General features: G+C 44.0%; 1 protein-coding gene across 1 annotated transcript in view; it reads right to left on the bottom strand.

Annotated features, from left to right (window-relative positions):
- The window catches only part of LOC126203535 (uncharacterized), an 849,800-nt gene that overhangs the window by 803,844 nt on the left and 30,783 nt on the right, over positions 1–15,173 (bottom strand). The gene's annotated exons all lie outside the window — the stretch shown is intronic.

Below are 15,173 nucleotides of genomic sequence, written 5' to 3'. Positions count from 1 at the left end.
CGGTGTGACGTGTTAGTCACAGAAGCCCATTCATCTCATTCTAGATGATTTCCCTTCTTCATTAACTCTCTCTCTCTCTCTGTCTTTTTTTTTCCAAACGTTGGAGAGAAATCTGTTAGGAGCAGGACAGCGACGACGAGGGAGATTTGCTTCTTCTCCACGTCGTGAACCTTCAATAAAAATCGTATATATGCTTATGATTGGCACAGAGGCACAGAGGCACAGACAGTATATAAATAAATCACAGCAGATAAATTTGTTCCTCTCGTCAAACTACAACTTCTCCACATCTGCCTTCTCTTCCAATAACAATACTCGGTAAAAAGTCTTCTCTCTGAACTAGTCAAACATAAATACATTCCTCGTCGAAATTATTCTGAGAAAATGGTCAACTAGACTGGAATACGAAGAGCCAACATGCAATCGACGATAGTTTCTTTTTGTTAACTTCGACGTAAATTCTGGACTTCCTAAGTGGATCACATCAAATGCTATAATCTCTCGCTTCTTCAATAGAAAATGAAAGATTTTAAGTCTTTTATATTACTCAGAATCTCCCCGGGAAATAAGAGCAGTCTTCTTCGAGTGTAGGTCATCGGCGAATACGCAGCTATCGACCAAGTACTCGGTGAGGATATACCTACCGACATGATTCTGTTAATCGTTAGTAATATGATAAAGGAGCAGAACACAATATTTTTTAAATACAAAAAGGACTGTATTTCCACTTTAAAACATAATAAATAATGTCAAAATACCTGGCTTGTACATTGGGTCGGCTGCCGCGCGCAACGGATTGTCGCGAACGAGCTTGCGATACTACAGTGGTATGATATCATCCACAACCCAGCCTCCAAGGACAAGTCGTGTTTCAAGGACGAGTGACGTGCCAAGCGCAGACCTATTCACTTCCACAGCACTACGTAAAGTACACGACTTGACAGTTGCTGACGAAAAACAGACACTTGCCGACGAACAACTGCCAGTTGCTGCGGAACAACTGTCAGCTGCTTCAGAACACCCGACGAGTGGTAGTAAAAGGACATGTGAAGGGCGGGAGGTGTTAATTGCAGCGAAGCCTGTGCTTGGACACCCTGTATGCGTTCGACTGTTCAGGCGGTACAATGTTTCTACATCTACATCTACATCCATACTCCGCAAGCCACCTGACGGTGAGTGGCGGAGGGTACTTTGAGTACCTCTATCGGTTCTCCCTTCTATTCCAGTCTCGTATTGTTCGTGGAAAGAAGGATTGTCGGTATGCCTCTGTGTGGGCTCTAATCTCTCTCATTTTATCCTCATGGTCTCTTCGCGAGATATACGTAGGAGGGAGCAATATACTGCCTGACTCCTCGGTGAAGGTATGTTCTCGAAACTTTAACAAAAGACCGTACCGAGCAACTGAGCGTCGCTCCTGCAGAGTCTTCCACTGGAGTTTATCCATCATCTCCGTAACGCTCTCGCGATTACTAAATGATACTGTAACGAAGCGCGCTGCTCTCAGTTGGATCTTCTCTATCTCTTCTATCAACCCTATCTGGTACGGATCCCACACTGCTGAGCAGTATTCAAGCGGTGGGCGAACAAGTGTACTGTAACCTACTTCCTTTGTTTTCTGATTGCATTTCCTTAGGATTCTTCCAATGAATCTCAGTCTGGCATCTGCTTTACCGACGATCAACTTTATATGATCTTGTATTCGCAGCACATTACACTTGTCTACATTGAGATTCAATTGCCATTCACTGCACCATGCGTAAATTCGCTGCAGATCCTCCTGCATTTCAGTACAATTTTCCATTGTTACAACTTCTCGACATACCACCGCTTCATCCGCAAAAAACCTCAGTGAACTTCCGATGTCATCCACAAGGTCATTTAGGTATATTGTGAATAGCAACGGTCCTACGACACTACCCTGCAGCACACCTGAAGTCACTCTTACTTCGGAAGGCTTCTCTCCATTGAGAATGACATGCTGCGATGTGTTATCTAGGAACTCTTCAATCCAATCACACAATTGGTCTGATAGTCCATATGCTCTTACTTTGTTCATAACGACTTTGGGGAACTGTATCGAACGCCTTGCGGAAGTCAAGAAACACGGCATCTACCTGGGAACCCGTGTCTATGGCCCTCTGAGTCTCGTGGACGAATAGCGCCAGCTGGGTTTCAGGCGATCGTCTTTTTCGAAACCCATGCTGATTCCTACAGAGTAGATTTCTAGTCTCCAGAAAAGTCATTATACTCGACCATAATACGTGTTCCAAAATTCTACAACTGATCGACGTTAGAGATATAGGTCTATAGTTCTGCACATCTGTTCGACGTCCCTTCTAGAAAACCTTTGATGAAGGTTGCTGTGAAACCGGTTAGTGCGACATTACGTGTGGTACAGCAACATGCCTGCAAGACTGCATTTGAGTGCTTACGATCGTGGACGAGCAGTTGGACGGCTCGATGCCAGTGAAAGTGTTACTACTGTGGCCACAGTAGTGGGCGTGTCCAAAGGTGTTATTTCGCCATTATGATAGGCCACTGAAGGTGTATAAGCTAAGCGAACACATGGAGATGGTCTTAGACATACCACCAGACAGCAAGAGTACCGATACGTAGCCCTAGTGGCGAAAAGGAACAGACAGCTAATCCCTACGCTGATCACTGCATACCTTGCAACCTCTACCAGTACACATGTGTCTACGAGAACCATTTCGCGACAATTAAATTAGGCTGGTTTGTATGCTCGGAAGTCTGTTCAGTGGATCCCACTTCAGCCACTTCCGTCGTCTCGTAAGAGCTCGTTGGTGTACGGAGCATGTTGGTTAGGGACGGCAACAGTGGTCCAGAGTGATGTTCTCCGAAGAAACCTGCTTCGCTGTGGCAAGTGATTCTGACCACCAGTTAGTGGGTAGAGACAGAGAAACAAGTAACATGCCACACAATTTTCATGAACGTCATCGGTATGGCCTGAGCGTTATGGTATGAGCGGTCATTATCCACAGTGACCGAACACTGCTTCATATCTTGGCTCGCGAGGAACCATTATAGCACAGCGGTATTGCATAGAGGTTGTTGTGGATCACTTGAATCTGTTTAGGGGTGTGGTAGGTCCGGCATTTCTGTTTATGGACGACAACGACCACCAGATAAATCACTGGAATGTGAAGTTTTGAACGTACAAGAACGACCCGCGTATTCCCCTGACCTAACCGCTAGAGAGCACCCTTATGATGCTCTCGATGTACTTGTTTGTCAGCGAACACTCCCTTCCAGAACCGTGCGAGAATAGAAAATCGTTTTCAGAGAGGAGTGGAACAAACTCCCCAAGGACTTCTCAACAGTTTAGCAGCCAGCATGAGTACAGGGGCAAAATGTGCGTTAGTGGCCGAGGAGGGTGTATTACTTACCGTGCATCCGATATCGACCGTTATGTATGGAGTTTTATCTGTGTGAAACATGAAAGTTATTTATGTATATTATCATGCTTTCTCATGCTCTAAAACTCTACTGTTTCTCGTTACAAATGTACCAATCCACCTCTGTTACGTATGTACTGTGTTCCGTCTCCTCCATCATTGCCCTCGATTATTGCCGTCCAACAGTCCTCTGTTCCTTAGCTTTTCTCAAGCAAAGTATTTTCTAATAATGGACGTGTCATATAAACCATTTCGAGCTTTAATGTCTGCCTGATGATGACGAAAATTGTAGAAACGACTTTCATCAAAGTAAAGTTTACAACAGTTTCACGGTCCCATCTCCACCAGGTCTGCATGATTAAAAAAGTCCCTATATACGTTTCAGCGGCCGAGAAAAGAGTCATTTAACGTCACATGGCTTGGAAATACAATGTATACGCCAATTTAGAACAATAGTACAGTATATCAGAATGCAGGAGCTGATCTGTACGAAATGCCAAATTTGACAGTAGTAATTTTTGTGTATCGTTAATTTTACACGTAAAGTCGAGGGCTGTTTATTTCAAATTTCAAATAGTGTGCAAGAGAAGCTTTCAAATCTTAATTTGCTGGTAGCTCGTAAGATCACACGGTATTTTTCATTCAGCAATAACCAGTTATGTAGATCAAAGAGAAACTCGAGACTACCGTTATGAGAAATGTAGCGAGTCACCTAGCAAAACTGGTAAAAATACATGTTATTCAAGAGGTCACAGGAAAACATCATTTTTGTATAAAATTCTCCCTTTCCTTTCCGATAAATAAAACTGTGTCCAAAGGGATGTAAAATTTGCAGAATAATACGCGACGATAAACTCAATTAAAATTACCGTATCATACGGAACAGTGAACACAGCGAATGGTAAACAAGTGATCGTGAAGTTTCCTAGAAGGTGAGCACTATGAGAAGTATTTTCATCTTGTCGATTGCACACATTTAATTTATGAGTAGCGCTAGTTCGCGTTCGAAAGCCTTGGAGCTCTAAATGTCACTGAACTTCTGCAGAGGCATTAAAATATTTCAGTATAAGTGATGTGTCGGCAGCTGGGCCAACACCTTGTAGATAGAGGTGGCTTAAAGGGCACGCGAGACTAACGCAGACGGGCGTGAAGTACTGGAACAGGATACGTAATTAATGCTATGAAGAAAAGAACGGAGTTTCTCATATACTTATCTTTAATTTCTTCTTGTACATCTCTATGGTGAACACAAGTGAGACTCTAATTACAATCACTGTAAGGCTAATGGCGCCTTGCTAGTTCGTGGCCATTAACTTAGCTGAAGGCTATTCTGTCTCTCGGCTAATGAGAGAGAAAGGCTTAGTACGTCTAGTCGCTAGCTCTGTCGTCCATACAACTGGGCTGAGTTCGAGTCAGTCTCTCGAGACCTGCCTTGTGGTGGCGCTAGGTTTGCGATCACACAGTGGCGACACGCGGGTCCGACATGTACTACAGGACCGCGGCCGATTTAAGCTACCACCTAGGACGTGTGGTGTCTGGCTGTGACACCACAATAAGTGTTCGCTACTGGAAGCTGAGAGCCTCTTACATATTCCAGAATTAATTTGACACTTCCCTTCGTGCCACGGTTTTTATGAGTTTTTCTATATTAGTTTACAAGTAAATCGAATAAATCCGTTCCACAGGCACACAATTTTAACGTTGATTTATGAAAGAAGTTAATTAATGTGTATTTTTGGAGCACAGCCTCGTGTGGAATTGCATACAACACCAAGTAACGACATTTAGAATCTCACGACTGTAACAATAAACTCCAGGACCATAGGTAACAGATTCCATGATTTTTCGCTCTCCGGAGAAGCTGTCGCGCTCAAGTTATACTCGGAAATGATAACTGACTTGAAACTCTGAACAGAAACCTCTGAAATAACGGTATGGAACCTATGTCGGAAGGATAGAGTTCGCACCGTAAGATAGAGAATGTTAATTGCAGTGGACTTAAATACTGTGTCTGTCATGTTTGGAACTGTGTCTGCATAGTTATCTGGACTAGGTAAACAGTCTAAGTGAGCTCAAGTTAAACATCGTGCGATTTTTACCAGCCACCTGGTTACACCTTAATGCTACAATCATTCGAAGAAAGTTTACACTTAGCAGCGTAGGAGTACCCCTGTCATTAAGTATTAATTGGAGGTGACTTTGTCCTATCGAGTATCGACTGGAACGTCTATAGATTCATTGTACGCGGTACAGACAATCTAGTGAAGTAGTTTTTCAGAAAGCTGGCTCGACAACCTACGCGCATTAGAAATATTTCAGACGCTGTAGCTACAGAAAGGCCATACCTTACAGACAGTGCCAGTGTGGGGACAGGCATTACTGATCATGATGTCTTCATAGCGATGATGGTTACTGAAGTTACTAAAGTCATCCAGAAACCTAGGAGAGATATTTGCTGAAAAGAGCAGATAAGCAGTTGGTAGCACCCTGCTTAGACAATGAATGGTCCTCATTTAATGGCAATGCGATGCACTTACAGGAATTATTGGCAAAGTTTGAATAGACTGTAAACCGCGCTTTGGAGAAGTATGTGACATGTATGTGGATGAAGGATGGAATAGATCCACCACGATTCGATAGAAACATTTTGCACATGCTGAATAAACATACTCGTATATTGTCACACTGTTGTTTCAAAACAAAAGCCGGCCGGGTTGGCTGAGCGATTCTAGGCGCTACAGTCTGGAACCACGCGACCGCTACGGTCGCAGGTTCGAATCCTGCCTCGGGCATGGATGTGTGTGATGTCCTTGGTTAGTTATGTGTAAGTAGTCCTAAGTTCTAGGGGACTGATGACCTCAGAAGTTAAGTCCTATAGTGCTCAGAGCCATTTGAACCATTTTTCAAAACAAAAGACGAAAATGTCGCCTGCTAAAACTTGGCAGAAATTCAGGCATTTATAAAAAGATCGATGCACGAAGCATAAAACAGCTTCCATCGTCATACGTTAGCGAAAGATATTCCCGAGAACCAGAGAAAATTCAAGTCCTACCTAAAATTGCTAAGCGGGTCGAATGCTTCTGTTGAGTCACTAATAGAACAGTCTCTTTTTGCAGTTGAGGACAGCAAAAGGAATGCTGGAGTTCTAAATTTCGCGTGTAAAATAACTCATCGAGGGGAATCGTACAGACATACCACCGTTTGATCGTCGAACAGACTCCGGCATGGAGGTCTTAGCAATAGGAATCTATGGCGTTGAGAAGCAACTGAAATACTTGAAAACAAATAAGCCGATACATCTCAGTTTGGCGTTGGCTCCTTACTTAGTTTGCGTTTACCACGAATCTCTCTCCCAGAGCAAAGTTTCAAGCCACTGCAGAGAAAGCGCAGGTGACTCCTGTGCATAACAATAGGAAAAGGAAGGACACGTAAAATTACAGACCAAATACCTTTATTATAAGTTAACTGCAGAATTCAGGAGCATTTTCTCTCGAATATAATAAATTTCCTTGAGAGAGAAAAGCTTCTGTCCGCAAAGAAACACGGGTTCTCGTGAAACTCAGCTTGCCCTATTCTCACATGATATCCTGCTAACCAAGGATTAAGGCCGACTTGAATATTCAATACTCGTATATTTATGGAAAGTGTTTTGACACAGTGCACCACTGCAGACATTTGGCCAAGTTGTGAGCATGCGGAATAGGTTCTGAAATATGTGAATTTCAATGATTCTCTTTTATATTCACCGATGACGAAAGAATTTTGTGATCCCAAATTGTTACATTATGGCGGTTTACTTCACGCGATAGCTGGAACGTTGATTCGTCCGAGAGGATGAGTCGTTCTCAAAAAGTGTCCTCTCTCATATCCCGGAGAAGTGTAACGCAAAATTCTCACATTGCTCCAGTAATTGCAACTTCTAAATGTTCGTATGCTGGTGTCATTTCAGAACACCGCACGTCGTTGTTTGAGAAAGTTGAAGTTTCTGGCCTCCCTCGGTTATCAACATCCGATGGCTCCGTGTAAATACATCTCGGATACGCTCGACATTCTCATCAGATGAGCGTGACCGATCAGTGATCTTGTCTTCATACACCAAAGCGTCACAGAAACTGGTACAGGCATGCGTATTCAAAAACGGTTCAAATGGCTCTGAGCACTATGGGACTCAACTGCTGAGGTCATTAGTCCCCTAGAACTTAGAACTAGTTAAACCTAACTAACCTAAGGACATCACAAACATCCATGCCCGAGGCAGGATTCGAACCTGCGACTGTAGCGGTCTGGCGGTTCCAGACTGCAGTGCCTTTAACCGCACGGCCACTTCGGCCGGCATGCGTATTCAAATACAGACATATGTAAAAAGGCACAACACGGCGCTGCGGTCGGCAACGCCTATGTAAGACAACAAGCGTCTGGCGCAGCTGTCAAATCGGTTGCTGCTGCTACAATGGCAGGTTATCACGATTTAAGTGAGTTTGAACGTAGTGCTACAGTCGGCCCACGAACGATGGGATACATCACCTCCGAGGGAGCAATGAAGTGGGGATTTTCCCGTACGACCATTTCATGAGTGTACCTTGAATATTAGGAATCCAACAAAAAATCCGACATCGCTGCGGCCGGAAAAAGATCATGCGAGAACGGGACCAATGACGACTGAAGAGAATCGTTCAAAGTGACAGAAGTGCAACCCTCCCACACATTGCTGCAGACTTCTACGTGGGGAGATGATCAAGTGTCAGGGTGCGAAGCATTCAATGAAACATCAATGATATGGGCATTTTGAGCCGAAGGCCCACTCGTGTACCCTTCATGAGTGCACGACACAAAGGTTTACGTCTCGCGTGGGTCCGTCAACACCGACATTGGTCTGTTGAAGACTGGAAACGTATTGCCTGGTCGGACGAGTTTCGTTACAAATTGTATCGAGCGGAGGGATATGTACGAGTGTGGAGATACCTCACGAATCCATGGACACTGAATGTCAGCAGGGGACTCTTTTAGCTCGTGGAGGCTCTGGTGTGGGGTGTCTGCAGTTGGAGTGACATGGGACCTCTGACAAGATGACACGTACGTAAGCATCCTGTCCGATCACCTGTATCCATTAATGTGCATTGTACATTCCGACGCACTTGGGAAATTCCAGCAGGAGAGTGCACCACACGCGTCCATAATTGCTACAGAGTGGTTCCAGGAAAACTCTTCTGAGTTTAAACACATTCGCTGGCCAGCAAACTCCCAAGACATGAACACTATGGCGCTTGTATGATATGCCTCTCAACGACCTGTTTAGAAAATATCTCCACCCCTTCGTAATCTTACGGATTTACGGACAGCCCTGCCGGATTCATGGTTTCAGTTCCCTCCAGCACTACTTCAGACGGTAGTCGCGTCCATGCCACATCATGTTGCGTCACCTCTGCGTGCTAGCGGGGCTCTACACGATATCAGACCGGTGTACCAGTTTCTTTGGATCTTCAGTGTATGTGCAACCATCGTCCAATAATTTTTATGCCAGTCATAAATCTGCTTGTGCAAAGGCGGCATCTGGCTGAATCGTCAGCGAAATGCAGTTGCACTGAACTTCACTCTTTCGCAAACGACAGCACAGAAAATGATTCCTATTGTGGTGCAGCCGGCCGGAGTGCCGAGCGGTTCTAGGCGCTACAGTCTGGAACCGAGCGACCGCTACGGTTGCAGGTTCGAATCCTGCCTCGGGCATGGATGTTTGTGATGTCCTTAGGCTAGTTAGGTTTAAGTAGTTCTAAGTTCTAGGGGACTGATGACCTTAGAAGTTAAGCCCCATAGTGCTCGGAGCCATTTGAACCATTTTTTATTGTGGTGCAGTAGCCACGTTGTTACAAACAAATAACAACGCAGCTGTGTCAAAGGTTTGAACCTTTCTCTATCCAGTGACATGAGCAAAATGTTTCTGTATTTTATAATTGGTCTATAATAAGAATTGGAATATGTTCTTTTCTTTTTGAATCACCTGGCATATACTTTACAATCCCAGAAGTGGTATTTCGACTGGTTTCTTAGTGTAATTCTCTTTTTGTGTCGACCGTTGTCAACCATGCCCTCATAGGGAGTATAGATAATCGGTAGTGATGGTTTGAAGCATGGTGTGATACGCGTTAAATGATTGACTTTGAGTTATTGTTGGGTGTAAGCGAACACATCGTGAGTAGGACTGTCAGGTGCGTTACATGGGGAAGCCCGTTAGCAATAGAGATCTGTTTCTTAATTTCGAATGTTATTTCAGTACAGAGGAACATGACGTACAGTGTTCATAATGTGTAATAGAAATTATGTTATGAAGCATTCTGCATTACTTGGCTCTATTTTTCGGTGTATCCAGTGGGATATTCACAAGGAACTATCTTCGACGGTTATCGTCACAGTTCATATCCGCTTGCGTGATAACGTGTAAAGACACACTAAAAGCTGCTGGTTGTCCGTGTGTTAACACTGAACCCAGACAACCGCAGTTCTACGCGCTAGCAGGTTCATACAAAGATCACTGGGTAACCCGCCAGACTAGGTGCAGCAGTGCAAATAGGAAGTCCTACTATCATCCCACTTTACAATGGTAATTATATTTGAGCCATTCTCACCGCACCTGGTCACTGTCGCCAGCATGGATACGAGGCAGTCAGCGCGTGTCGGAAACGCCGTGAGCAACTAGACGGTGCCGTATCATAATGTAAATCTCGTTGAGCACAGAGGTGGTATTTCTACTTAAGCTTTACTGCAATGCGGTCTGAACATTGTGAAGAATCCAACGAAAGGTTTTTTTTTTTTTTTTTTTTTTTTTTTTTTTAATAGAAGAGTTCTGTGTTCGCTAAGAAATCGAATGTGTTATTGCACATATTGCACATTGTGTTTATTTACATGCGAACATGAAGTATTATGAAGATGTATTTGGCTGTGTCAACGTGAAACTTCAGTGACACTAGAATATTAAACTCTGCTTTAGCTAAGTAAACGTTTTAACAGACAATACTACGTATTTATAAACTTTAATGCAAACTAAGTCGCAAAAGCATTCTGAATTTACTAGCGCAATAACGAATAATCAGTAATCAGATTCGCCCACACACGTATTGTTAACGTTAATCAAAACGTAAAGTGCTACTAGAAAACATCGTTGAGGATTTTCAAAATATACTCTTGTGTGTTTTAGAATTTGTGTTAAGTTATTCAGAACTCGCCTTGCTACATACGTAGTTAACACTGTCAGGAACCATAAACAGAAGCGTGAACAATGAACGGTTGCTGCCGAGGTGCCGTCGAAAGGTGAGTGAGTAATGAAATCTGTGATGTGCTCTGGTTGGAGGTCGGTAAGCATACAACACACGACGTACGTATTGTCTCGTAATGCACTACGTGCAGGTGCAGGCAATGTGGTGAAACACCACATTTAAAACAGGGCCGATACACCGAATCAGTGCAAGGGGTGCTTACAAGAACGCTTGAAACGTTGCATGTGCGCTGCCCGTGCTGCATTCTTCTTCCAAGGATTTTAAATGATCTACTCAGAAGTAAGTCATTTTGCATCGTATAGCTTCAATCAGCTTCATAGATTCCTACATGTGATATCTTCGCATGAAATGAGCTAACATACTGATTTTTTTTATCTTGGGAGGAGATCTATATCCATCTCAAGGCTCAGGAAAATGATATTTTTCCGCTCACGGTCGCCACAATACAGACAGAATGAACAGTTCATAACATCCACCATGTTTCGTAAACAGTTTAAGGCATCGACACGAGTTTTTGGAAAGTGGAAGCACGAAAAGACGGGCGTATTTCGCCATTTTCTTACAAGCAAAACCTTTTAATCTACCAAAAATCAGAAATAATTGCCATATACATTTGTATTCAATGGAATAATGTAATTTTTAATGAGGCATCGATAGCTGGTGAAAAGAGAATTTGTTTGTGTTTATAATATTACTAGTTCAGTACCCAGAGTAGCCTGGGTATATATTTATTCCAAGCTACTGTTAGTCCATATTTTCCTTCCCGTCTCTCCATCCATTTTCGCCACCCCCTCTTTGTCCACCTACCCCCCCCCCCTCTAATTCATCTTCTCTGCATCTCTCTGTCCATCTCTTTCTATCACCTTTCTCTGTCGATTGGCTCCTCACCTGTATGTCCATCTGTTCCTTCCCAATCTGTCCACCTACTCCTCCCCCTCTAATTCATCTTCTCTGCATCTCTCTGTCCATCTCCTATCCCCCCTCTCTATCGATCTGTCCTCCCTGTTTGTCCATCTGTTCATTCCCACTCTTTCCACCTACTCCTCCCCCTCTAATTACACTTCTCTGCCTCATCACTCTGTCCATCTTCTCCTATCCCCCCTCTCTATCCATCTGTCCTCCCCTGTCTGTCCATCTGTTCCTTCCCACTCTTTCCACCTACTCCGCCCCCTCTAATTGATCTCCTCTGCCTTATCTCTCTGTCCATCACCTCATATCCCCCCTCTCTATCGATCTGTCTTCCCCTATTTGTCCATCAGTTCCTTCCCACTCTTTTCACCTACTCCTCCCCCTCTAACTCATCTTCTCTGCCTTATCTCTCTGTCCATCTCCTCCTCTCTCTGTCGATCTGCTCCTCCCCTGTTTGTCTATCTGTTCCTTGACACTGTCCATCTACTCCTCCCCACTGTAACTCATTTCCTTTGCCTCAGCACTCTGTCCATCTCCTCCCTCCTCTCTGTCTATGTCCCCCTTGCCCCGTCTTTGTCCATTTTCTCCTCTTCCTACCACTGTCTACGTCTCCTTCACCCTCGCTGTCACCTCGACCTCCCTTCTTTGTCCACATTATCACTCCAATAGGAGGCTAATGGTTCTTACCTCCACAGTATTTCTTTAGAGATTGTAACTAATATGCGTAACAAATATGACTGAAATCTTTCCAGTCGTTCAGGATGAGATTTCTACCCTTGATTTTGCTCGCATACACATATATCAAATATATTTCACTCACATTTAACATAATTCACGCGTATTTGTACACATATTTCACTTGTATGGCTAGCGAATTTCGCTGTGCTGTTTCATTTCCACGCAGCTTAATGTTGATGACGTCATACCTATGTTTTGTACAATGATATAACTTTGTAGGTATACCCAGTGATATATGTGCCTTCTGTCTGCGACGTGTGTTGTGAATAAAGTTAGCAGTGAAGAGGTAATAAATTAAAAGGACTTGCCTGAGGCGGTAGCTTCTCACGCAATCAATATTTATGACATAGTATCTCCTGAACTAAGTGTCGTACCATGATGTAATTTTTCTGGTACATTTACAGGTATACATGGATACGGTCAGCAGAATATGTTTGAATACATATGTCCCCTAAGGGGACGCTGCCTAAACGTAGCACTGTCCGTGCTGGCGAGGAGGTTTGCGCTCTCTTTATCCAAAGGGCTATGCTAGCGTTAGCTTAGCTATCAGAAGGGTCACTTAAGCTGAACATCCCAAAGGGGAGGAGCTCGATGATGTGTGTCCCACAACGACCTATCATTTCCTGTAACCTGTCCTATCCTAACCTAAGCCTATCCTTTTGCCTTATCATTCTCAGTCAAAGGTGCAGCGTGAAAAGATCAGTGGCAAGAGGGGCGGAAAATGATGCCCAGTCATTGCAAAAGAAGGTTTGGCGAAACCCAACGGTCATCAAGGCGGATGAACCTTCTTACAACAGAGTGGCGTCTGTACTCCAAGCCAGCGCTGGAGCTCGAGCTATTGCTCTCAGGCCGCTGCTCATGGCATGTGACCGTCACGTCTACAGTTAGTGTTCTTCGAGTGTTATACTGACGTCACATGTCTATGTGAATAACAGGGAAGTCAACCTCTGGGCCGCGCACGCGTGTTTACCGTTACTGGCGCGAAACCTCTCTACCTGTGGATACTGACAAAACAGGTCGCGCTATAGAAATCTGTTCCAATACTTCCCAGAATAGCACAGCATGCATTGTTCCTAGCGATCCTAACAGGACATGCGAGACGCATCTAGCTGCGGAGATGTCCACTGTCGCTGACGCGTCGCCACGAAATGTTCGGATAGCAACTCTCCATCTAAAAGGTTCCCAATGTTATACTGATGTCTCGTGGCTATGTAAAACAAGAGCCAAGTCGACCTCTCGGAAATTCTAAATTGTTTCAGAAATAGTTAATGGCCGCTTTTTGTAGGAGCTTTCATAATGCTTCAGATGGTCTGAATGGAAATTCTCGTCCTAACAGAACCTGTTGACGAAAATAGCCCAGAATAACACCGATTGCATTCTTCCTCGCGGTCCCAGCGTAGCACCCTGTTAAACTTCCTGGAAATAGACAAGTCCTGGTATCAACAAACATCTCAGAAACATTCTCACCACTATGTAGAGGCTCCTACGTCCCGGCACAAAGGATGTGTTGTGAATGAATGTAGCGTTATGATTGGCTGCTACTGAATTTACCCGCCAAACTGCTGATGCTGCCGGTGTGTAAGCACTGGCCACCTTTCTTTTCTGCAGACGAGACTTTAAACGCCAAAACACTATTTTGTAAAGGTCACCATATTGCACTGACAGTTGAACCCTACAAAGTGATCTACAGACCGCCAAATACATCCCACATATTCACCGTGCCGCTGTGCAGCGCCGACGGAGGAAACTGCCATCGTAAATGCGGCCCATGACTGCAACCACGGAAGAGCATGGCAACCAGAGAGAGAGGCCAGACGGCCGTGGGCGACCCCACATCCCACGAGAATACTACAGTCAAAAAGAACGGCGGACAGTGCTCACACAATGGCGGCGTCAGCACTTTGGCCAGTAAATTCAGTATTATAGCCAACCATAATGCTCCATTTATTCCCAAGGCATCCTTTGTGCTGTGACATAGGAGACTCTACTTAGCGATGAGAACATACGTGTTTTGGAGATTTTGGTTGAAAGACGGACTTAACGATTTCCAAGAATGGAAACACGTGACGGACGGGGTGCCAAGGTTGGACCATGAGGAAGAATGTAATCGGTGCTATTATGCGCTATTTTCGTCAACAGTTTCTGTTAGGATGAGATTTTCCATTCACTCAAGCTGAGAAATAATGAAAGCTCATACAAAAAGCGACAGTTAACTATTTCTACAACAATTTACAATTTCTGAGAAGTTGAGCCTCTGACAGTTGTGGTTGACGATAGTGTGAAAGCGATTTTTACGTGCAATGAGTGTGTGTGCAGTGCATTATTTTCGGCTGTTTAAGTGTTGTGAGTGTGTTTGCGGAGCCTTTTATATGCATTATTTTTTTGAGAGTTTACGAGTTGCTTTTGTGTTTGCTCATGAGTGTACTGCTCTATTTCGGTGATTTACAATTTGTTTGCGTGTCTTTACATGTGTGTACTGCATTATTTCGACAGTGTACATGTAGTTTGTAGGTCTGCAAGCTATTTATTGTGACTCCAATTACGTCATGCCGAGTGCTTTGTATCAGTGTAACAAATAAACTATGTGAAATTCGTGCCTAAATAAATTGTTCCAAAAATAAATAAAGTACACTCCTTTTTCTCTCTGGCAGCCCAGCACAGGCTGAGTCTTTTCCTGCCAGTTCCTAGAAGGAGGTGGCGGTCGGATGAGTTAGGTTTGTGGAGGTAGCCCAAGTGACCTGTTTTCCCGCCATTTTCTTAAGTTAGTGGACGTAGCTGTGGTGTGTTGCATTGTCCTGCTGGAATTTGAACTTCCTTCCATTTTCTGGGTTGGGGAGGGTAG

This window comes from Schistocerca nitens, chromosome 9 (genome assembly GCF_023898315.1).
Source record: "Schistocerca nitens isolate TAMUIC-IGC-003100 chromosome 9, iqSchNite1.1, whole genome shotgun sequence".
In the NCBI taxonomy this organism is placed as follows: Eukaryota; Metazoa; Arthropoda; class Insecta; order Orthoptera; family Acrididae; genus Schistocerca; species Schistocerca nitens.
This window is presented reverse-complemented; position numbering and strand designations above follow the sequence as displayed.